This window comes from Protopterus annectens, chromosome 5.part1, assembly GCF_019279795.1.
Source record: "Protopterus annectens isolate FY-2018-M chromosome 5.part1, PAN1.0, whole genome shotgun sequence".
In the NCBI taxonomy this organism is placed as follows: domain Eukaryota; kingdom Metazoa; phylum Chordata; order Ceratodontiformes; family Protopteridae; genus Protopterus; species Protopterus annectens.
The window spans coordinates 262,138,166-262,161,950 of record NC_056736.1 but is presented as its reverse complement, the minus strand read 5'-3'; positions in this window follow the sequence as shown (position 1 = coordinate 262,161,950).

Genomic DNA, 23,785 nt, shown 5'->3' with positions numbered 1-23,785 from the left:
AATACTTAAATGTACTAGTTGTATTTACTTCATTTTGTTTTATTTTTATTACAGTTATTCGTTTCACCTGATTACAGCATATGTAGTTTTTGCTTATGTTGTATTGCTGTACTGTTTTCCTTGGGGTTTGTATATTGCCTATATGTTTTTTTTTATGTTTGTGCTGCTGGAGCTTTTCTCCTCAGGTCTCCACTAAAAATGGGCCATTGGCTCAAATGGACCAACCCGGTTAACAAATGTCAAACAAACAAACAAATAAATAAATAAATAAGGTATGTTTTGGCTGTTTTTGCCCCAGCTTGGAGGGGGGATTTGGCCAGGCTTGCCTTACTCAAACAGTAAGACTTCTTCCCTTTTCTTTGCTAAGTTTTTCTCAAGTGGTTCATAACTCTATTAAATGCAGCTATGATGCTGCTGATATATCATCTAGGGCTGCTGCTTCATGTTCTGTAATGAGGGGATATTCCTGGTTATGCTAACAGGCTTTATCTGATAATATTAAGGCTACATTCCTGGCTTCTCCTTTGGATAACCAGAATCCTTTTGGCATTGTTTCTGCAGAACTGTTTAAAACTTTACAAGACAAAGGTAAGGTTATGCAGGACCATAAACATATTTTTGCTTCTCCTATTCCCAAATCCAGAGACACTACCCTTTCAAATCTGCTTTTCTACATAGGCAGTTTCACCAACCTACAAGGGCTAGAAGGTTTCCAAGCATGTGTTTTTTGATAAGCTCACTCAGACTTCTAAAGGCCAAAAGCCTTCTTTTCCTGACAAATCTGCCTGCATCCTGACATTCATTCTCCCTTTCACCTCAGCCAGGTTTCGTTATCCTTCAGGCTTTGCCCGTCTTTTCCTGTTTGGCAACAGATTGCTAAGGACTCTTTGGTCCTTTCCATTATTCAGCATTGTTACTTTGTGGTATTAAAGTCCTTTCCAACCTTCTCAGGTCTTCCTCAACCTCCTCTGACCAACTTCCACATTTTCCAGTTTTCCCACAGGATCTGTTGGATCAAGGGACTATTCAATCCCCCCTAGTTTCTCAGCAAGGTACAAGTTTTTATTCCAGGATGTCCTGGCACTCAGGAAAGAAGGGCTCAAGTACCCATTTTAGACCTTTCCTTCCCCAATACTTTCCTAAAAGTGCCTTCTTTCAAGATGTTACCTCTTCCAATTCTGTTCCCTCTCTTGCTTCCCAAGGCCTTTCTGGTCTCTCCGGAGATAAAGAATGCCTATCTTCATGTTCCTATTCATCCTCTTTTCAGAAATATTTTATATTTCTCTGTTTCTTCCTCTTATTTTCAGTTCTCTGTTTTGCCCTTTGGTCATTCTGTAGCCCCAAGGGTGTTCACCAAATGTCTGGCCTCTGTGATAGCCTACTGTGGGCTCCAAGGGATTCAGATATTTCCATAGCAGGATGACTTGCTTCTTCAAGCTTCCTCTCCAAGGGTGTTCACCGAATGTCTGGCTTCTGTGGTAGCCTATTGCAAGCTCCAGGGGATTTAGATATTTTCACAGATGAATGACTTGCTTCTTCAAGCTTCCTCTCTAGCCCAGCTGCTTCAGGATCTGCATTTTACTATGCTTCTCCTGCAGAGCCTGGGCTTCACTGTCAGTCTCAAGAAGTCAGTTCTGACTTGGGACCATGCTTTCCTGGGTTGCAGAATTCACACCATTCTAATGTTGGCTTGTCTTCCACATCCTAAGGTTTTGTACCGGATTGCTTATTTTCAGTCTCTCCTTCCTCTCTTGGTTATGCCTGCCATGGAATTTTTCTGAACCCTGGGGTTCATGGCAGTCACCATTCCCATAGTACCTTTTGCCAAACTTCACATGAGAAAATTCTAGTGGTATCTCAAGACTGTTTGGCTCCAACATTGCTATCCTGGAATTTCCAGTCCCTGTCTTACCCTGTTAAACAATTCTGTTTTTAAGCTGCAAGTTTTGAAAATATTAATTTTATCTGAAACATTTCTGAATTTTATGATGTAAATTTCTGTAAAGATACTGGTTATGTGGAACTTTTCTCTCCAGGCCTCTGATGAAGATGGGCTTTCCCCACCCAGTTGAATGTTTCTGGTCAACAAAAAACAATATATAAATAAATAAAGTGCTAGTTCAAACAAATGAAGGGGAAATAATTCCAGAACCATTAATTTACTTATCTACTATTATAAAAGATCATTTTAATTTAGGTTTAAAGAAGTATAGCAAAAATATATACATTTATTCTAAATAATAACAAAAACATAAGAAACACTTATTGGAATTTATTGGAAGCAAGCAATTCTGATGATTTAAAAGAAGAAAGAAGCAAAAGTTTAATTTGGAAATCAGTAAGTTTATCCTCCAAAATGTTATACTACAAAATCTGTTCTGGAAGTATATCCATAAAATCTTCGTCACACCTTATAAATTTACAAAAATATATAAAACTAGTAAATCCTGTTGTAGATGTAAAAAGAATTAAAAGCAAACTTGACAGCACATACTTAATGATGTGAGAATTTACAAACATTTGGCCTGTTTTGAATGGTTTCCTTAAAGCTTTATTGTCAGCTAATTGTATTTTTTAACAAAGCCAGTGATCCTTGTGAACACATGAACACCAAATGTAATAAAAAAGATAGTTTAATGATGTATTGGGGTTTAATGCTACTGGCTAGAAAGACTGTTATTATTACTCAAAAATGGAATGTAAAGTGTCTCCTTCATTTAAATATTTCATAGATCTTGTCACTAGTCTGTGCAAAAGATATGTCATTAAATTAAGCTCTAATAACCTTAAACAAAATTTTGGATTAAGGATAAAGTCAGAGTCTTTGGTTGAGAAAATGAAAATAAAAGTCTGTTTATGTCAATGCTTTTTCAGATATTGGTACTATAATTTCTTTAAATGCAATTTATAATTATTATATTATTTGTTCTTCCTTTTTTGTTTATAGTTATATGGATTGTTTCAATAGTAATGAAATAATTGGAAATTAAATAAAAAAGTAGGATCCCAGAATAACCTAGAAGAGGAGGAAAACAGCAATAAGAAAATGTATCAGGACAGATTCTAGCTGAAGAAAAATACAAGAAAGCAGTGCAATATCAATGACGAAATAAAATGCAGTTCAGCAATCAACAAACATAATTATGTAACACCTACTATTTTTAGATTGTCTACCAAAAAAAAAAAAAAAGAAAACTGAAGTTAAAAAAAATCTGACTCCCTAAAGAGGTATAGAAACTTAATATATTGCATAGCCATAAAGAATGAATGCAAATAAAACTGCTGAAAATGAAAACAAAAAATTACATAGACACCAAAGCCCACAATCCCAATGCAAGCTCAACCTCAACACAAAAAGTACCTCAAAGTGCAATATACATATCTCAATACAAAGCATAAACCCAGTTGTACAATACAACATAAAAATCCCAGTCACAACACAAAACTAGTACTAAACACAGCACACACAACCCCATAAAAACACATAAGCATAATGCAAACTACTAGTACTACAGGACCACATAAGATGAAATAGTCATTCACAAATATTACACAAACCACATACATAACTGAATACCACAATGCAGCAACATTCATAGACAGCCTTAAAATACAGATAAATCTCTTAACTACAACATACAAACAACACCAAACCACTACTGCAAATTTACACATCAATACATGCTCCAAATAATTTAAAATACAGTTTAAGTACATACTTGCCTAAAATATGCTAATATAGGTGTAGATATACAGGAAACATATGCATAATTTACAGTGTGCCCACACACACACACACACACACACACACACACACACACACACACACACACACACACAGTTACCATTTGAAGAAATTCATGGAAATTCTATAAAAATAAGTAAATAAAAAAGTAATGAAAAAAATCACCCTAGCATTACAAAACATACTGGAATCTCCAAAAGTATATCCATAAACAAAGAGTTAGCTAGCTAGCTAGATAGATAAAGGAAAAGAAAGCTCACTTTTTCCTGCTAATTCAAGCCACCAAAGAAAACTATGAAGCTGAGGTTGTAACTCTGGTGACAACGCCAAGCTCGGAGCTCAGTCAAACCCTTTCTCAGCTTAAATCTTAAACCTGCCGAATTTATGGAAAAGTCATTCAAAGTTAATAAACCTCTACACAATAAAAATGTAACCTTAGTTAAAATAAAATTAGTGCCATTGTCTACATTCACCACAAACTCATTATAATTAAAGTAATGACATTTGAGCCCTATCCATTTAATAAAGCATACAAATACAAGAGAAAAAAATTACCTACTATAACCTCATATTACTACATTTCTTGCATTCATAAGATCTAACTATTTTACAACAAAATCTACTTATGTAAATAAACTAGAACAAAATTACATCTCACTGAAGTCATAGAGAACAGTAATAAAACATAAAAGTACACATACAAATGGAAAACTAGAATATATAATATCTGGGGTGTAATAGATAATGCTGTGTGGTATGGGAAATAATTCCATGACTTATGGTTTCACCACTGGTCACTAAACTCAAGAGTCCCAGATATTTCATTGTGTGTGTGTGTGTGTGTGTGTGTGTGTGTGTGTGTGTGTGTGTGTGTGTGTGTGTGTGTATATATATATGTGTATGTATGTATATATATATATATATATATATATATATATATATATATATATATATATATATATATATATATATATATATATATATATATATATATATATATATATGTATATATATATATATATATATATATATGTATATATATATATATATGTATAAAACATACTGCTGGTGGCACTAATAATTTCAAGATAGAGAAGACACATCCTAAATCTCTCTATTTCAGAAGCAAAAATAACTAACTCAATGTGATAGAATTTCGTAATACAGTTCATTAAAGTCTGTGGATTTTATTCTGTCTCTTTGATAATGTGATTATATTTTTTATTACTTTTGTCACACACTGCTTTTTAAATGTGTTTCTGAATAGTACCCCACATTGTTAATGGAAGCAGGAAGAGTTGTGGTCTCTTTGGTATTCAAGTTTTATGCTAATTAGATGTCGAGGTTTACTTATTGGATGTACTAATTTTTCAAGGGCCTTTATATCTTTTTGCAGTGTCTGCAGATGTCACCTTTAATGAATAGTTCAAGTTGTCCCATCCTGTAATTTTCAGTAAGGGGCTGTGTCTTCTCAAATTGTTCCAGGTGGCATGTTTGAAAGCTGTAGATGATAGCACTGCAGTTAATAGTGGGTTGGGTGAGTGAGGAGTAAACTAGTTTATTGATCTTCCTGGAGCAGAGCAGTAGCTGGCTCATCTAGGTCCCAATGCCATCATTCCCTGACCTGGCATCCCTCAGCCCAAAGTTGAAGAGCAAAAAAAGGTCCATTCCACATCTGATCACCACTCCTAATATCAGGATCAGGCCAGATTCTGTTTGTGTCCCTCAACTCCAAGTTGAGGAACAAAAATAAAAAAGGTCATGTTCTTCAGACTATACCAAGCAGCTTGCTACTTTACACACTGATGACAAAAGCAGTATCAGAACTCATTTCTGCATCCACAGAAATTAATACTGGTAATGCATTACTGATCAATGGGCATATTCTAATCAAGCCCACTAACACCTTATACCCATGGTAGCTGGTCCCTTCACCCCACCATGGGTATACCTCTGCCCTGGAGTGACTAGCTATATCCATTAGAAAAGAAATTGGCTATAGAATATGCTTTTCTGACTTTTTGTAATTAGACATTGTTAAAGTTCAATTTATTATCTATCACTTTTCCTAGGTTTTTAATGATAGAGTTATTTTTAATGATTTGGCCATTATTTTATTATTATACTTTATATTGTTTGCCGTATTGCATGGCCTGCATTTGCTAACACTTAAAGTGAGGTCATTATATTTTTACTAGGTGTGTTATGTATAGACCATCTTGGAGAACTTGGTATCTTTTGTTGTAGTAACTCTAGAACACCTACCCCATCTGGTGGTACACAACACTCTCCCAAACAAATTGCTGAGTCCTTCAACACCTTCTTTACTGAAGCTATCCAGTCTCTAGCTAACTCTTTACCCCCTGTATCCCCTAATCTGCCTTCCTCCACAAATAACTCACCACCCACTTTCCAACTTCAACCTGTGCCTACATTCCTTATCTGTACCCTCCTTCAGAAATTTAAACCCTCTACCCCGTCTGCTGACCATTTACCTGATAAGTATCTTCAAATAGCAGCTAAGGTTGTTGCCTGCCCTATCTCTATCCTAATCAGTAGAACCATTACTGAAGGCACCATCCCTACCATCTGGAAAGTCTCTCATATAATCCCCCTACACAAAGGTGGTAACTCAGTTGAACTTTCCAACTTTCGTCCAATTGCCCTACTCTCTCCCATAGCTAAAATTATGGAAAAATGTATTCACTGACAACTTCTAGACCACCTTCTCCAAAATAACCTTTTAGCTAGCTCTCAACATGGCTTTCGACCTTTCCATAGCACCACCACTGCCCTACTATCATTTTCTGACCTCATTAATAAACAACGTAATAATAACACCCTGTCCTCTGCTATCTTTATAGATCTTTCAAAAGCATTCGACATGGTTAACCATCAACTACTACTGAATATACTTAAGTCCCTTTCCCTCGATACTCAAGCCCTACAGTGGTTTAAGTCCTACCTAGACAGCAGGCTACAGGCAGTGCTTTGGGACAATACTCTATCCTCCTTCCTTCCTGTCTCCCTTTTGTACCCCAAGGTTCTATTTTGGGTCCTCTTTTATTCTCTATCTTTATAAACAATCTATCTATTAGTATCCCCCATGCTATATCCATACAATATGCATATGACACCACACTAAAATCCTCAGCTACAGATCCTTCCGAACTGCAGTCCCTCACCCAAAATGTCTTTGAGCTTGTAGATGAAAGTTTTTTACAGTATTGTCTCCACCTTAACCCTAAAAAGACTAAACTACTGCTGTTTACTCCCACACAAAAATCCTCCCCACTTCATTTCACTATTAAATCTAAAAATGGTACAGTTATATCCCCTAATACTAACACTAAACTCTTAGGAGTGACTATCGACCATAACCTCAACTATGATACTCACATCAATACCACAATAAAATCAGTTAACCGAAAACGTGGCTCTCTCTATAGAATTAAACCTTTCCTTACTCCCAATGCCAGAACTACCATTGCCCACACCCACCTAATCTCAGCACTATTTTATGCCTCTCCTATATATACAAACCTGTCTAAAAGCAACCTTAACAAGCTGGCAATCTCTTACAACAATATAGCCAGATTTGCTACCAACTTCCCATTTAGAACCCACCACTGCCTAAATCTTGATCAATTGGGTTGGCTAGAATTGCAAAATCAAATTCTTTTTCACCAACTGGTTATTTCCCATATAATATTGTATTATCCAGGCAATACACCAATTCTCACAAGTCTAATCAGCCCATAAAAAAAATCTGTTATTGTCTTCAAGTATCCTGTAATTGTAGTTACTGCTCTGTTTTTGTGCATTTCTTTTTATGGAGCTTTTCTCCCCGGGTCTCTGCTGAAAATGGATATATATCCAGTTGGACTAGCCCGGTCAACAAATGTAAAATAAATAAATAAATAAAGTAATTATGTTAGCCAGTTTGCCATCATATGCATATTTGGTTATCCACAGCTTACTTTCTAATTTTATATCTGAAAAGAATAGTATAAGGAGATGTGGTCCTGCTACCAAGCCCTTTGGAACATCACTGATAACCCTTTTGGGGATAAACTGGAAAACATGCAACCCGAATTGTTGTATTATGTTTCTTGACTTTTTTCAGTTTTGAATATACACCTCAGTGAGACTACACCACATACTCATTGTTCCTTTGTTGTTCATTATTCATCCTTTGTTTACATGATATCAGAAATGAGAAAGCATTTTTAGAAATAAAAAGTGCATCTGCAGAAGTAAAAAAAAATTGCTTTCAAAAGTTTATATTAACCGTTCACCAAAAATGTCTTTTCTTTCCCCACTTTCAGAGAACAACTAAAAAAACACCTCCATCAAAAATCTAACTTCAAGTACTTTTCCACTGGACACATCACTTAACTCTCTCCTGTTCTCACCCACATCACTTCTACTCAACCTTCTGTTCTCATTTGCTGCTTCCATCTCATAGTTGCTATATAAATTAATCCACAGTTGTTTTTCTACTCAGTTAATAATATCTACATGTTGTTTCAATTGTCTATTGTTTCTGTTAATTTACTTTTTTGTAAATTTCTTCACCCAGCTATGCCTACACATGGTTATTGTGATCAGTGTATTACCCTTGTAAGTAGAGTAAATAAATAATTAAACATATGTTTGAAAATAAAAACAGTAACCATTTGAAATGCCAGGACCCACTAGAGTGAGTCCCAAATAAACAGAGACTGAATGGCCGAAAAACTCGGACTTGCAAATACTAAGTCTGAAATGGCTGTTTCTTGTTATATTCCCTTTAGCTTGAGGTATGGCAGTCTTGGAGTTAGTATATATAGGTTTTAGAGATTTTGGGCATGCCCCCACATTGGAGGGTGAAGGGGGCTTGCCCCCTTGCAAAAACTAAGTTTAAAGGAGAAGAATAATGCTTGAGGTTCATTTTTCTCCTGCATTTTCTATCTTGTTTTTTTTTTCCCTTTTGGAGTGTCAGCACTCTGTATCTGAAGTGTCAACATTTCAATATGGAATCAGTAAAAAATTATAATTATTAGTAGAAATATGGTTCAGCTGCAGCCCAGTGAATTTTTTTCACTACATGAAAATTTAGAAGAAAACAGAAAACTTTGGATTTCAGAGGATCTTCTATAAAATACTGATTTCTATAATTCTGAGCATCAGAAATAGCAAAATATAATACCTGAAACACGAAAGGGTGAAAATTTACTTTAAGTATTTTTTTTTTTTTGCAAGGGGTAAGCCTAAGCCCCTCTACACACTTAATGTAGGAGCAATCCCCCACAACAACCTATATATACCAACTCTACTGTTGCACAAACTTGAAGAAGGGAGAAATCTCTCGCAAGATGTTAATCAATGTTGGCACACGTTTAGAATTAGCACTGGAAATGACTTCCTATGGAAAACAGCAATCATCGTTATGATACTCTGCCCCCTGGATTTTCAAAAGCTTGCACGGAGTGCAAGATGTGTGCAGGAACTCACGCAGGCAGTATGTTTGCCGTGTGATCCAGGAACAGCCAGCAGGGGCGTGCACGAGAGCTCCAGCACTAATCCTGTATGGACTAAGTCCTGGTATGCAAATAACCTCATTTGCAGGAGAAATCCATGCAAATGAGGTGATTTTGCAATCCAGGAAGCTTGCAATAGTCCATGCAAGACGAGTGCAATCTGCAGAAATGTACTCGGTTACTAACCGAGTACATTACTGTAAATTCCAAAACGGAACTATGACAGCTCCAAATAAAGGCTGCATATCATTGAGGAAGCATGCCAATGGCCAAGTATAAGGCCACTGGCATTGCAAACTGTTTCAAAAATAAAAAAAATAAACTTTTTTTTTTCCACCGATCTCGGCTGTTTAAGCATAAGCAGTGGCGCGCAAATGGGATCGGGGGGGAATAAAAAAAATAAACTTAAAATGAGCATTCTAACTAAAAGCAGTATTCTGCCATGCAAGTCAATGGCAGGCATAAGACAACCTGGCCAGTGAGTAATGGTTGCTAAGGGGGGAGGCTCAGTGTGGGACATGTAACTATGCATTAGTAGGCAATCCTATGCAAATGAGGGGAAGGATAGTGAATCCCAGATTTCCCCAGGGTGTGAGGCAGCTCCCAAGAGTGTAAGAGTATAAATAGCCCGGTGCAAGACTAGGATATAGGTGACATCATGGGGGTGTCAGACATACTATAAGTGGATTGGAGCCCTGGGGCTTGGGACTGCTCCTAGCTTAGCACAGCTAAGCTAGATGTGTGTCCAAACTGCCTAGCATTCTTTACAAAGTGTAAGTGGGTGTGCACACCGCGCACTGGGTTTTACAGGAAGAAAAAGGAAGTTAAACCAGGAAATAGCAGCTTTGTGCACATTTGAGCACTCTGTTTGCGCGGCGCACACACAGGCTTAAACAGGGAGGCAGTGGGAAGGGAAAACAGCAGTAGGAAGGTAATCAGGGAGAACTAGCTTAGCTGACAGGTGAAATGTATCAGAAACAGACAATTACACAGGCAGCAGCCCAGCCCAGCCCAGCACACCACTATAAACTATGCAAACACTTTTCCCCCTTGTTTTTCCCAAAATCTCTGCACCACCGGTGTATACAGATGGGGAAATTTTACAAAATGAAAGCAAGAAAAAAAAATGTTAGGGGCTGCTTTTGCTATCATAAACCAGCATGTGCAAGAGGCTGAGGGTGGTGAGGATGTGAATGCTGATGAGCAACCCACAGTGAGGAGACGAAACAGAGTGTACAGACCCAGGGTAACCTACCAAGGGCTACATGAGCTGGAGATAGTGGCCCGCTATAGGGTGGACAGGGACCTCCTACAGCAAATTGTTGAGCTGTGCCGGCCATGCCTCACACACAGAAATAACAGAGGGGAAACCATCCCAGTGGATACCAAGGTATGTGTAGGCCTAAGAATACTAGCTACAGGTACCTTCCAAAGGCCAACTGGGGATATGATGGGGATTTCACAGGCATCAGCATCCAGGGTACTCCACCAGTTCCTGGATGCCATGTCAGCACATGTCGGTGAGCACGTATATTTCCCCATCACCCGTGAGGCGTTGGCCAGCAATATGCGTCTCTTCCACCAAATAGCAGAATACCCTGAAGTAGTGGGTGAAATAGACTGCACAAACATATGCATTAAAACACCACCTGGTGAGCGGGATAGGGTCTACATCAACCGCAAGGGCTTCCCCTCCATCAACTGCCAGGTCGTGTACAATGCCCAGGGCATAATAATGAATGTGTGTGCTGGCTGCCCTGGAAGCTACCACAATTCCCACATCTAACATCTGGCACAGCTGTACCAGACATTTGCAAATGGGGACATCCCACACGGTCACCTAGTGGGGGATGCTGGAAAGCACTGGAACCATGGCTAATGACACCCATCAGAAATGCACACACACCCGAACAAGAACTCCATAATGAGGCACACGCACAAACACGAATCATACTACAGCGTGTGTTTGGAATGCTCAAGGCATGGTTCCAGTGCCTGGACATATCTAGTGGAGCCTTGCAGTACTCACCAACTACATGTACCCAAATTGTCCTTGTATGTGCCATGCTACACAATATGATCCTGCGGAAACAGCTGCAGCTGGAACAGCATGGGGCAGGGCCACCCAGCCTCCCACCAATACCAAGGCGTGCACAGGCACAGAGTGACTCAGAGGAGGAACAACCTGAGCCTGCCCCAGTAGGCAGAAGGAGGCATGCCCAGTATGCCCTGGCCTTGGCAAAGAGGCAACGCATAGTGCATGCACTGACACAGTAGGGACCCAGGGAATGACACCTCTCACATATACAGTAAAAGGGATGCCAAACACGACACTGCCTGTGCTCAGCCATGTATAGGGAGTGTACTATGTGCATCCAACATAGGCAGCCCTGCAGCACCACCCTCAATACTGGGACATCCACAAGGTAAGTGACTCACACATGCCAGTTGGGGGGGGTTACATACCCAACAACAATTACAGCCAGCAGGATAGGTGTAGACAAACACTATCCTGTACCCTGGCCTCTGAATGAGCCCTATGGGTAACCCCTCCCCCAGACCTACACAGACAGACTACAGCAGGCCAGGCAGTTGGATGTAAGTTGTGAAGGCTAGTAAGTCAGAAACTTATATGTAGGTAGTTAAAGCTAAGATCTGTAGTACACTGGTATGCCTCTAGCCAGCATGATAGGTAATACTACAGACTGAAATGGAGTACTCGACATACCAGTACAGTCCTAGCAAATGTGTAAAAGTGTCAGGTGTGCCCCCCCATCCTACGTACACGTATAATAACAGTCAGGTGTGCCCCCCCACTCCTGTGTAGAAATGTAGAAACAGTCAGGTGTCCCCCCCGCTATGCAGAAATGTAGCAACAGTCAATGTCAAATGACCGATGTATACCCTGCAGACACAGCATGCTACCTGTCTGTGTACAACACAAAGGTCAGCACCGCAGTACAAACTACCTGGATTTGATCCACACATGCAATATAGATGGCCATACTGGGCATGCTCACACACTTAGAGGAATGATGGCAATGTCAGTCAACAACATACTGAAAGGTCATACTGGCCATGCTCACACACTTAAACACATGAAGGCCATGTCTGCAAACACCAGTGGACCAGACATATCTGGCAGTCGCAGTTCTCAGTGCAGACACATGTCAGTATGCACCACTCCTGCCTTGCACACATAGTGGATAGGAATACAGACATATATGTAAGGACAACACACTATAATAAGCCAAAGGTAGATGGACATAGATGTGTGGAAGAGGGTGACCGTGACAAGGAGCCATCCGGGCCTGTCCCACCCAGCACACAGCCAAAGGACCCAAACACATGAGGTGCAGATGTCACTCACTGCAAATACTCGCCACCAGTATCTGTCAGCATGACAGACTATGTGGTGTGCGTGCCAGCTGTGCAACATGACTGTACAAGGAAGTAGTCACCTAGTAGCTGTATACACGTACCTGTGACATATGACCCCGTGTGTGCCCGCATGTGGCATGTCAAACCCTACAAGAATGGGTTGCGGCCCATGCACACACCGCCCTCCCCATAGCAGTATTATGACAAGCCTGCTAAGGTCATCCAATGTGAAATACACCTTTGGGAGAGCTGTAGCTCAATAATCCCCATGGTGCGTCCCATAACTGCATACTGCTGTAATGATAAACTAGTTAGGTAGTAGTTCTAACCTCAGACTTGGCAACTGTGTGTGTGTTTGTGTACGTGTCTCTCTGACTGTATAGAGAAAAATGCTTTTTAGGCCACTCACACTGTGTACAATTCATATACTCAATTTTGACAAGGCTGCTGATGTCACTCACCTAGAAATACACCTCTGGAAAAATCATAGCCCAGTAATCTCTGTAGCGCGTCCTGTAACTGCGTACTGCTGTAGTGTGATAAAGTAGTTAGGTAGGTGTTCTAACCCCAGACTTGGTGAATCTTTGTGTTTCTGTCTGTCTCTGACTGAGCAGTGAACAATGCTTTTTAGGTTACTTACACTCTATAGAATTTATATACTCAACTTTGGCAAGGCTGCTGATGTCACTCAGCTAGAAATACACCTCTGGGAAAGTCATAGCCCAGTAATCTCTGTAGCGCGTCCTGTAACTGTGTACCGCTGTAGTGTGATTTAGAACAGTGGTAGGGTTCCATCTCCAGCCATGGCAGTAATGGATGTTTTGTGTGTGTTTCAATGTCTGTGTATGGAGCAATGCATTATAGGCTACTCACTCGCAGTACATTTCAAATGCCCTACTTTGGCAATCCTGCTGATGTCATTCAGAGTGAAATACACCTTTGGGGAAGGATGTTTCTAGTAATCCCTGTGGTGCATCCTATAACAGCTCCATGCTGTAGTGTGATATAGAACTCAGTCAGGGGTTCTATACCCACACGTCAGTTGTGGATGTTTTGTGTGTGTCTCACTCTCTGTGTAGGGAGCAATGCATTTTAGGCTAGTCACTCACAGTACAGTTGAAATGCCCTGCTTTGGTAATCCTGCTGATGTCATTCAGTGTGAAATACATCTTTGGGGAAGAAGTACTCCAGTAATGTCTGTTGCGCGTACTATAACTGTGTAGTGCTGTAATGTAATAAACTAGTTAGGTAGGGGTTCTACTCCTAGACATGACAGGTGTGTTTGTGTGTGTGTGTGTGTGTGTGTGTGTGTGTGTGTGTGTGTGTGTGTGTGTGTGTCTGTTTGTAACTTGTATCCTGTGTAGAAGTGGGTGTGAGTGTGTGACACCTGTGGGCAATGTGGAGGGGGTTTTGCTTATTTCTTTTATGGTGGCCCTACTATATATCACAATGTCAACCATACAGGGATAATAGATATAAATTAGCTGAGAGGCTGGGGTGTAAAGCCATACCCATACATGCAACATCAATGCCAGCCAATCACAATTACCAACCCCACTATTACCCAGAGCACACACTCAACCCATGTGTCATACGCACACACATGGCTAGGCAACAGCCAATATGTGGGTAGTACACTGCATATTGGCCACTGATAGTAACTATGCAGTGATAGCAGTGGGCTACAGAGGGCATGTCACCCTGCCCATTTGTCCAATATGCACGTACATGCAGAGAGTGCACCTCCACGATGTTCCCCAATGGGCACCTGCACCACCTGTGGTGCCTTCACATGTGACCCACAATGAACATACCATGCCTGACAACATGCCCTGTATGGACAGATGACACTGACATCAGGGAATGCTGTTAGCATGCTACCATGTAGGTGCAGTGTAAACCTGCTGCCCATTACAGTTCCTGCCACAGGTGGGCAAGACTGGCATATCTGATGATAATCTGTGTTCACAACATGGGCCAGACACCACAGGTTACAGTTCCACATGTCACTGTACATGCATGTGGGAGGTTTGCACATCCCAGACACCATCCATGTAATGGACTAAGGAACACATACATGACATGTGATGTACAGCATTGGCCACACACAATAGTCACCCAGGTGACTGGATGGGGGATGCAATACCCACCTGTGTGAGCAAATACAGAAACTACAGGCCTGAGCCACAATGCAGACCATTGTCATGTTGCCTGATGTCAAGGTATAGCCATCGCCTACCCTTGTACAGCCTGCTGGCACAGTTGACCACCACACACCTGTGCAGACATGCACCCATGCATGTCAGAACTGGCACCCTGTGTGTTCGTGTGTGTGTGTTGCATGGTGCATATGTTTACATCTACACTCATTACAACCCCTCAGGGCATACTGAAGCATGCTGTCTAATGTCTGACACCTCCTCATACTCCTTGCCCATACGACCTCTGTATGACCTGTGTGGTGCATGTGATACCTGTAGGTTGATGTGTTGTGGCAATCCCACTAGTGATGAGTTGCACTCCTGGCCCGGCCAAGTGTATCAATGTGTGTGTGTCCCTGTGTGAGTGTTCCTGTGTTCATGCTGGTACCTGTTCATGCAGACAGGCACATGTACGTCACCTATCGTATATCTACCATATCCTTGTTGCAGATGTCACTCACCATCACATATATGTTCTGAGTGCTCCACATCAGGTAACCCATGTGCTGCATCCAGTAACTGCATCGAACTGTGATAGCACTACATAGTTGTCGGGGGTTTGATACCCTGTGCTGGTAGGTGTGTGACACAAACATGCTTCAGTATTCCTCTTCCACCCCGCCCTGACATGTATTTACCTTGGTCTGCCTCCCCCACTCTCCTCTGGTGGATATGGAGACCCACACCTGTCTTGCTTAGGCAGCAGCATGTGTCTTTTAAGTGATGCGCATGATCAGCTGATGGCCTCTGCACGGATTGCAGCCCTCCCCTAGCTGATTGCATGTGGAACAGCTGTGGTAACATTCCAATAGCCATTTGCATGAAAACACACTCCAATACCTAAGAACATCATGGTGGTGTTAGCGCTTTTAGTCACTGTGAGCAGGAACTAGATCTGGTGTATGTTAAACAGCATCCCAGATGGATTGGGGATTTACCTCTAACAACATACACTGTAGAAAGAGGGCAACAAACAGGAGGGGGATGTGCCTGACTTGACTACAGACTGTAAGTGCTGCTATACTGCATTTGGAGTAATGTTGGTTTAACAGTGTTTGGATATGCCTGTCGTACATGTCGCAATTCCTGCCATGTCAGTTCCATGTATATGAGGAATCCCCATCTGCAGGGTCATCTGCAGACTGGCTAGTGTTGTGCCTTTGGTATCATATGTTAGCCACAGTGCATCTATCTGTGGAATGCAAAAGGTAGTTTGAGGATTACAGTCTGTAGATGGTGAAGGCCGTGACAGTTACTGACTTCATATCCCTCATAGAACATATGTTGCAACAAACCCTGTTACAATGGAAAATATATGAGGTTATCACAGCAACATGTCTATACTGGCCCTGTGTATGTGCTGTCACCCACACTTCTGTCAACCTTTGTACATATGGCGTGCATGAAGTTGTGCATATGTGCTGTACACCATAAATAGTGTCATCATATCTGATAACAAGCCAGTGATATATCAGATTGCTACACATGTCATGTACAGTAGGTGTTATATTTCATGACATAAGCTGGACATTCTGTGGATGTTTGTACAGTACTGAGGTCTGTGTAGTAATGGTGAATGTCGGCAGTGTGTGTATTGTTAATATGTACTGTAGCATGTGTACAGACTGTGGTAGATGTCATTGTTCTAGCTCCCCTTCTGTCAGATGTTACATGCTGCCCCACTGTATGGTACCATTTTTCCACACATGTTTGTAGGGCCATACACATGTCCCATACCACAGAAGCCATCAGACCAAACTGTGCAGCAGCCCAGTATATGTAGGGTCATTCTGCAAGTGACACATATGAGGATGGTGTAGAACAGATAGTCCATATACGGTAATATTATGCTAGCTTACCATATGTGGCTGTGGCTGTGTTTACATTGGTCGCAGTTATGCACTGTCACGCAGGTGTATCTTACCATGTGCTGTGACATGGCTGTTGAGCCTGCTATATATGCAGGTACATGTGCATTTCCCCATACGAGATGTAGGCCAGTGTTGAGCAAGTCTGCCTGTAGCCTGCACAGTGCATTGTTACATGCCTAGCAGCTTAGTGTACTTAACCAGTGGGATGCCATGTGCAGATACTTGCCAGATGTACTGCTGTCAAGCCTCCCTTAAAAGTCATGTATGTCAGACAGAGCAGTGGGATGCTGTACAGATGTTTGTCAATATCTAGTGGGTAGTATGTGTCCATGGCACCCCTGTACCAGCAGTCATTATGTGTCATTCCAGACAGGAGTGTGTGAATTCAACACCTATGGTGCCAAATGTACACCAGTCATTATGTGTTATACTCATCTAAATGGATGTCTACATCCATATTGTTAGGCCTGGTACATGTTGTGCACTAAGGGATTATGTGTATACCTCTGGACTGTACAGGATGTGACTGAAGTCCCACATATAGTGGCCAATATATCTGCTGCACTCTACAGGGGTATTACATGCTAGTGGCAGTACTTTACAATGATTTCCTTAGGATGTCTGTCAGTAGCCAATGGCACACATGTTATGAGCAAATGTTACCTTCCACACACAACATGTCTGTGAAGACAATCCCAATGACAGTAGCAACAGTCTAGTAATATACCTGCTATACATACCTGGCATCCCCTTGCACTACGACTTTGGGACTTTAGGGGCTGGGGTAGGGCTACACTCCATGTCCAGGACATATGGCGGAAATTTATGTACATATACTTATCCAGATAGCCATACACACACACATATATATATATATATATATATATATATATAATTACACATGTGTGCTACTTCCAATTACCACTGTCATGGCAACCACCCACTATAAATCCCTACAGCATGTGGGTGTGGTCCCTTTACATTTCCTGTGTGATGGACATCCTTCCTGTGTGTGGGCATCAGTGTTACAGACAGCAGGTAGCAATACCTCTTACAGGAGAACCTGCACACTCAAAGTGGCCACATATTTGTAGAAGGATCAGGAACTACAGACAGACTGTGAGTAGAGTTGTGTTATGCTTTGCATAGTACTGGTGTTACAGGGTGTGTGTGTACATACTAGTGTACCTTGGAATGCAGTCTGTCTGCATAGCTCACTACTGTGGGCCTATCCTCTTGCTGGAGAGAGGTATGCCTATCATGTTATGTCTGTCCACCACACAGGTCCTGTGTCAGATATGACACTGGCAGTGTGTGTGTTGCATGCTATCAGTACATGGCTACATCCATTTCTATTTCTAACCTCAATTCCCTGACTAAGGGTGTGTTGCAGACTACCCTGTAACACCAGCACCTTGCTTAGTGTATGGCAACAGTGTTCCACATATGTGCCTGTGTTCCATCCTCTGTCCTCCATCTACATACCAAGCTTTGCACATATGTCATGCCATTGGAGGTTGTTCTGTAGTGGGCTGTGAGTATATCACACTGCCATTGCTGCCATTAGTCCACTGCTGTTGTATCCCCACCACATACAGTGGGGCTGGGGCCATATATGTGTGGTCGTCACCTACACAACACATGTGTTTCCTTATTCACTGCAGAGGCCAGTGTATGTAACAGTGGTATATGGGCCTGTATTATTGAGTCTAGGTAGGGAGCACTATAATTGACCTAGGCTGTTACAAAATGTGGGGGTATCAGGGGTGAGCTACCACAAGCTTTCTGGATGTACAGTACCGTATACTTCACCTATATTGACATTACATGAATAGGGGTACTGCAAGCCTACTGCCTCCTGCCATACAGGCTGTTCTGTTTGTTATGCCTTGTTATGTACTGGTTACAACCCATTTGATCACAAAACATCTTTACCTCCTACGGAGTTTGTATAGAGTGTAGATAGAGGCTGCTGAACTACACACCTGCAGTACATACTGTTGATTGTGTGGTATCCTGTGGCCCAGTCTGTCTTCACTATTGTACATTTTGAAGGGCTTGGCCTGGACAGCAACCATTGTGAACCTTTCCAGACTACTGTATTAGTGTAACTGTTTTACAGTTGCAGTAATCTGTTTATATGGTTGTCAGTATCTGAACAGCTATATGACATGGCATATAGAACTGTTATAGTACACAATTAATGGATTCCCATTTCTGCAAACCTGTGTGTGGTGGTTTTCCTATGACCTTTCTATGGCCCATACAGTGTCCAGTTGTTCAGGTGTTAACTGTAGGCATAGTGGCTGTTCCATATTGTGTGCACCTTCTACATATGTATCTTACTGTACATATATCTGTGTGTGTATGTGTGTGTATATATATATATATATATATATATATATATATATATATGGATCACCTTCAGTTAACCGAAACGCAACAACGCCGAAACACAAATCACCGACACCAACAGACCGACAACACAAAATACCGACAATACACACAACCATACATGCACTAACCATAACCCAAACCCTAACCCTAAGGTCCGACACAACCGCACACTTACCCTACCCGCACCTAACCCTAACTCACTTAACCCACCCCTAAACCCACAGTCCGTCACTATCGCACACACACCCTACCTGCACCCTAACCCTAACTCACTTAACCCACCCCTAAACCCACAGTCCCTCACTATCGCACACACACCCTACCTGCACCCTAACCCTAACTCACTTAACCCACCCCTAAACCCACAGTCCCTCACTATCGCACACTTACCTGTCCGCTCCCTAACACTAAATCCCTCACTCTATCGCACACTTACCGAGTCCGTCGGGTTCTCACCTTGTCGGTCATCTGCGTTGTCGGTGTTTTCGACCCGTCGGATTCCGTGTCGGTGAAATGCGATTTCGGGCATCTAAAGGTGATCCATATATATATATATATATATATATATATATATATATATATATATATGTATATATATATATGTATATCTGTATCTGCATATCTGTGTCTGTGTATCTGCATCCTGGGGATGTTGATGGCTTCCACATATTACATGTCTTATGGGAGGCAGACTGTACTTGCAGGGTGCATGTGTCTGGCTGTGGGGGGGTGCCTATTCCTAGAAGATGTATAGTGTGTGGGGCCTCTCAACCCCATTAATTGTGCATGTGGACATATGTGTATTTGTTAAGCTGCAATTGCTATCTACAGATGTATGTCCATATATACCTATATAGATATATATATATCTGCTAACAGATATATAACTATGTCCGTATATACCTACATTGATATATATCTGTGTACACATATATAACATGCTGTGTATATGTAGACATACAGGTGTCGACACATATATGTGTCGATGTAGGCATATGCATGTATATATATATATATATATATATATATGTACATATATAGCGATATATATGTATATAGAGTTAGTAAAACAAAATATATATTTATATATATATATATATATATATATATATATATATATATATATATATACACACACACATATATATGGATATGTTGTATCTGTTAAGAATATAATATAGTAACACACACACATCTAGATGTTGGTATACATTCTCTGTACTGTTGCATGCAGGACTGGATGATATGCTTCTGAAACATTGAATTTCTGTGTATCTGACATGGCTTAGTGGTACATCACTTTTTCTAGGGTGTGCAGGGTCCTTGGCTTGAGCCTTGCAAGAGCTGTTTATATTGTTGCTGGGCAAAACACGGCCCGTTGGATACAGAGTGATTAAGGCACTTTAAAGCAGTTGTAAGCAGGTTTGCATGTAGCTAAGCACTGCCTACACAGGTTAAGCAATTTAGAAGCTGAGTGTATGAAAACGTAAACAGAGGTTAGGAGTGCTTACCGTCGTGCAAACCCACTTACAACTGATTTAAAGTGCCTTAATCACTCTGTATCCAACGGGCTGTGTTCTGCCCAGCAACAAAATAAACAGCACCTGCAGGGCTCGAAACCAGGACCCTACACACCATACACAAAGTGATTTACCACTGAGCCATGGCAGATATGCATAATCATGATGTTTTCACATACATGCCATCCAGCCCAGGTATACAACACTACAGGGAATGTATTCCGCCATATAGATGTATTTGTTGTTGTTGTTGTTGTGTCTTTTGGCTGTTCCCGGTTAGGGGTCGCCACAGCGGAACTCCGGTCTGCTAATGATTGGCAGTAGATTTTTAAGTTTCGAGTTGCCGGCCCTGATGCACAACCTTCAACAAAGGTACGCCCATTCACGCATGTCTCCACACAGAAGACGCTCTAGCTGAGAGGACAACGTCTTACTGTGAGGCGACAACGCTACCGCAGCACCACCACCGCAGTTCATATAGATGTATTTGTGTGTGTGTGTGTGTGTGTGTATATATATATATATATATATATATATATATATATATATATATATTAATCTTTAAATGGATATAACATATCTATATATGTAGGTATAGCTATAACAAAAAAAAAATATATATATATATATATATATATATATATATATATATATATATATATATATATATATATATATATAGATATATGCCAATATATACATAGATATGCATACATCTATAGATGTATATATGTATACAGCCATATGTCCACATATATACAGCACTAAAAATGCATATATGTAAGCATATATATGGTTCACCTTTCAAAGGGAGAAATTCATGTCTCCGAAAGCTGGAAGGCCAAAAGTATGCTCTCAACATTGCACAATCTTGCAATAAATGCACTGAATGTGCAATGAGCGAATGTCACTATGCATTCGCTCATTGCAGATTTGGCAATTTGGATGCGGATGGCACTATAGTGGGGATGAGGAATATTTGCCTATCCCCACTGTAGTGTGAACTCAGAGTTAGTATATCACAGTAGGGGGGGTTGTGGGGGGCCCAGCCCCCCACATGGGGGGGGTACAGGGAGGCATGCCCCCCTGCATTACAATATGTATTCCAACTTGCAGTTCGAGAGTCAGTGAAGCTGCCTTTAGATTTGCTGCGTTTTGAACTGTGGTGCAATTAGAAATGACGGATTGGTCCTTTCGGTTTGCAGAAAGGGCCGTTTGAAGAAATGATTGTCTCCCTTTCAAAGGTAAGCACATATATATCTATATGGATATATATGTGCATACATCTGTAGATGAAACTGGGAACGTAACCACAACATATATGTCCATATGCACCATTGATGGGTTTGAGAGACCCAAACAACATACATCTGGCACAGATAGGTATTCCCCTCCCACAGCCAAACACGTCTGTCCTGCAATATGCTACCAACCTTAGCAGATCCCATAACCAGGACCCTACACGACAAGGGCAGTACATGTTAACAGTACTCCATCCCACCTGTAGGATGTCAGGCTGGCATTATTAACATATCATGCAGTACAGTCAAGTGCACCGTCATGCTTGGGGGAATCCCCTGGGCAGGTGCAGTACGTAGCTGGGATCCCTCATACGATCCAATAGGCCTACACCTGACAATGGATTCACCAATGTTGGCAAGCACAACCACAAATCCACCATGTCAGCTGGGAACTACCACCCAGTAGACTGATGACCCTGATCTGCGGGGACATGGAACATATCAACAATGAACGCATGGCCAATGTCACTGGTAATCTTAACACATGGGACCCCGCCAATGTTGGACTTGTCAAAGGCAGAGTATGCAACATGAACCTGGTATACCTCCTTGACCCAATCATGACAGGTATAGATGAGGGTTAGGAGGTGCACAATGCCTATGTAGATCATAGCAGGCTTTTGTACAACATCCCACATGTAGGAATGTGTGTAGTTGTTAAGGGATCTACCTCTGTTCACAGAATATGTTTCCACCAGGACTGCTTGGCAAATGCCAACATTCCACAGGTGCCATCCCGTGGACATACAGTCCTTCACAGGTCATAGATTTATTAATGCCCTCCTCCGCACTGTAGAGGTGTGTAGCACTACTGGGGTTGCTATAACACACTGGGTGTGGCTGTTGTGGACACATCCACCATCATTGCAGTTACTGTTGTATCTAGCCCCCCACACAGCAGTCTGTAATACTGTACAGTGCATGTAATCATGTTGTTTGTTGTTGTTTACACCATTCACAGTAGTTGAGTGCCTCACACCCTCCTAAGGGTAGGGCTATGCCACCGGCATTAGCACACACATGTTACTGAGGTGAGGATCGCAGTAGAGTGGGGAAAGAGACATACACCCTGCTGTTAGCATGTTCAATGTCATCCACATTGCAGACTGCATATATAGCAATGTGTGGTTGTGCCTATCCTGTCTTGGTGGGATTACATGTGCAACAGATGTGTTACCTGCATGGGGACATACCTCCATGTGTACAGTCTTGTACCTGTACTGCATCCAAACCAAAGGCTCTGTGTGTTGTACCCAGCCATGTCATGTGTACCACCCACTACACTTACTGGTCTCCACTGTAGAAGACCTGCTGACACCACTACACCCATCAGCCATGTTGCACATGGACAAACACAACACAATCAGAATAGATAATGGTGACAACAATACAACATTGTTAATTACAGCTATGATGCATCATGGCTGCACAGCTACACCTTCCAAGATATTAGCATTTCACTTTACTGCTGACAACATGCTACACAGCATTCCATTGCTACACTGTTGTACAGTCATCCTGTGCATCAACACCATGTTAGCCTGTCTCTGCATCAATGTTATGGATGTCAGGGAGTGGTACAGGTATCATCATATGCACAGGGTTGGTTTGCCAGAGGCATAGGCTGAGCCATACAGTTGACAACGTGTGTGTGTGTGTGGGGGGGGGGGTGGGCTGAGTACTCTTATGGGCCAATGGTAATGTGTGTGCAGGTATGTGGTTGCCCTAGGTTTGTTGTTTATGTGTGTGTGTCTGCATGCACACAGTTCCACCATGTGGCTGCTCTATATGGGGATTTGTGAAACAGCTGCAGACTGTACCTGGCAGGGTTTGCAGTTCACCATCTC